Source organism: Charadrius vociferus, unplaced genomic scaffold, assembly GCF_000708025.1.
Source record: "Charadrius vociferus isolate BGI_N301 unplaced genomic scaffold, ASM70802v2 scaffold365, whole genome shotgun sequence".
NCBI classification, from domain to species: domain Eukaryota; kingdom Metazoa; phylum Chordata; class Aves; order Charadriiformes; family Charadriidae; genus Charadrius; species Charadrius vociferus.
This window is the reverse complement of record NW_009648559.1, coordinates 718,587-721,587: the sequence shown is the minus strand read 5'-3', so window position 1 is coordinate 721,587 and position 3,001 is coordinate 718,587. Positions and strand designations below refer to the sequence as shown.

Here is a 3,001-nt window from a genome sequence, read left to right as displayed (position 1 = left end):
TCCTCCCAGCCGGGGACGATCCCTCCAGCCTGGACGTATATCTGCGACCGGCGCCCAGATGCTCCGGGCCGGGGAGAGCCCCGCTGCCCGCACGCAAAGTCTTCTCCGGCTCTCAGCCTCGGGGGGCTGCGGGCTCCCCGCCGCATTCCCCGGGATCAGGGGGAACCTGACTCGCAGAGTGCCGGTTGGGCTTAAACGCCCCACGCAAAGTATGCGGCTGGGGGGCCGGCTGCCTCCCCCAAAAGGGAAAGGGCTAAGATGTGGACCCCGATGTGGTCGCTGGGGCTTGACATGCCCTGGCCCTTCTCGGGCCACTTCATCACCCTCCCAGGGGGGTGTTTTGCCCTGTGCTGTCCTGTGTCTGGCAGATCTATGGAGAATGCTGTAACCCGGCAGCTGCAAAGGTTCCCCTGAGAGTGGGTGAGCACAGAGGTATCTGCCACTTCACCTCCCATCACTCCAAATCAACCTGTACTCAGAGCCTGCGGTGAAAGAGAGAAAAAGCCTTAGAAGGTGCTCTGACAATACATGGCCTCAAAGAAACCCATGTGCTTTTACCCCCATGGCCTGGGATGGCGTTCCAAGCTTTTGCAGGTTCCTGTCTGGACTCCAGTCTCAGTGGACATGGCACTACCTGCAGAACCATCACAAAACGTGTTGGTTTTTTTTTTTTCCACAAACCAGACTATCACATTTTTATGGGCTCTAAAATACAGCATAACTGAGCTTCCAGGTGACACAAAGACAGGTAACTGCTTACTGTGGCCACTGCCCTCTCCCTCCCAGAGCACATATAATCCCTCATTGCCACTCCAGAGCCCAACATCCAGAGAGGACCAGCCAGGAGCAGACAGGCAACACTGCCAACCGCTGCTCCTGCCCAGCGCCGAAGCCAAGGAGGTGCAAAGCCACAGGTGCTGCCGATTGTAGAGACATTTGTATGCCATCATCTGGTCAAACTGTTCCAATCTGTCACCTCTGAAATTTATTCTGGTGCAGGTTTTCTTCTGACGGAGGGCACAAAGAGGCTATAGTTATGGTAATAAGGAGCAAGTGCTGTCAGACAAAATATGGGAACAGACTGGAAGCGGGGGGAGGTGGGTGAGGGGCACGGCCATGCCCCACGCTCCAGACAACAGCTCTGGAGCCGGAGCAACACCCACTTGCACTAAACAAAACCCATCCCCTCTCTTACAGCCTGTCCTGGGACCCAGAGTATTGCTGAATCTGGAGATAAGCATCCAGCCCAGAGAAACAAATCCAGATAACGCTCCCCTATTTCAATACTCCATAAATACAGGGAAACGTTAGAGCTGCCACCTTTGCTACCGGCTGTTCATCTATCATTCAGTGCTGGCACTTCTATTCCTGTCTCAAATAGCTTTTGTCATTTTCCTTCCAAAAAAGCGGCATTAGTCAGCGTTGTGCCTCCTTCTTATCTGCATATGACACATATGGATGCAGGTCATGGGAAAACAGAGCTGTTATCAGAGGTATAGGAGGCTGGGCTCAATTTTTTTTGGAGAAAGATTTATCTACTGGTAAAAGTTCCAGGCAAGACAAGACATATAAAGAATATTTTGTCTTAAAACACAGGAACAAAATTCTCTGAATTCAACAATTCTAGGAGTGCAAAATTTGAGGTACAAGAGGACTTGAACTTTAATTTTACACTGGCTGGGGCCCTAGAAGCGTCATACAGCTTTATTTGAAGTATTTACTCTGTGCAAGAGATTTCTTGGACTTGCAATCTAAATAAAAGGCAACAATGATTAATCTAACATAGTAATAGTGGAAATAAATGTAGCACAGGCTTTGGTTCAGGCTGAACTTTGTGCAGGCCTTATGAAATAATCATCAAAGCCAAAGTCACGTCTGTTTACGTGGGATTTTCCAGAACAAGAACCCACTATTATATATATATGCGAGCACTGTTTAAATCCTTCAAAGCCATTTTACCCCTGTAGCCTCAAAATCCACATAAATACACTGGTCTGGTTCTTTTTCTGAAAGAACTACCTCCAGGTGAATGATTTCAGTGCCATTTTCCCCCATATTAAGTTTTCAGTGGCCTCAGGAAGAAAATTTCAGATTAAATGAGACTGGACGTATTATCCTGTATTTTTAAAGATCCCCATCTTATTTTAAGAAAAGCAAAGATGTGCCTATTATTATCTGGATTTTGGTGCTCAGCAGCTAAACTCTTTTCCTTTCCCTTTTTTCCAAATTTCATTTTTCGAGGTGATTTCTGCTCTGCATCAGCGCCGCTTTGAAGCCTACAACCGCACCGCTCGGTCACAGGACGCATCCTCAGCACATTCCCCAAACATCCTCACACCTGCCAGTGGGAAAGGATGACTAACGCTCACTGCCTCAAACATTTGGCTGGCGCAACTCTTCCTCGCAAAAGTAACCAACCCAAACCCTCCTTCCAGTGTTATTGTTGGTTATAAACTTAAAGTTTACCTTTCTAACAAACAAAAATGGGTCGTTTTCCGTAATGGGCTACCAGGTATGAGGCAACCTCGATGGCCTCGTGCCTCGGCGTGTTGCAATGACTGTACGGCTTTGCCCACAGAGGCGAGCGTAACGGTCAATGACAAATATCGATGTCTGGCCGGGTTTTGTTTTAAGGCCACCGGGGAAAGCAGAGCTGCTCGGAGGGGGCGGGTGGTGGGAGACCCGTCCCCCCGAGCGCAGCCCCCTCTCCCCACAGACACACATCTCGCACCCCGCTGCGGGGAGGACGGTTCCTCCTCTGGAAGCGCTTTTCCCGGGCACACTCCCTCGCTGGGCGGTTTCCCGCTTCCTTCCCCCTCCTCGGGGAAAGGAAGGAGCAGCCGACTCAGCATCCCCCTGAGCAACTCCCCGTTCCCACCCGGCGGGGAACCGGCGGCAGAACTCCGCCCGTGGGGGGCCCGGGCCGCCCGCAGCGGGGACAGCATCAGCTCGGACCGGGCTGTCCCCAACCTCCGTGTCCAGAGCTCCCCCCTCCCCGCCC

At 51.3% G+C, this 3,001-nt stretch overlaps 1 protein-coding gene across 1 annotated transcript in view; it reads right to left on the bottom strand.

Annotated features, from left to right (window-relative positions):
- The window catches only part of LOC104287443 (transmembrane protein 2-like), a 54,766-nt gene that overhangs the window by 50,393 nt on the left and 1,372 nt on the right, over positions 1–3,001 (bottom strand). The gene's annotated exons all lie outside the window — the stretch shown is intronic.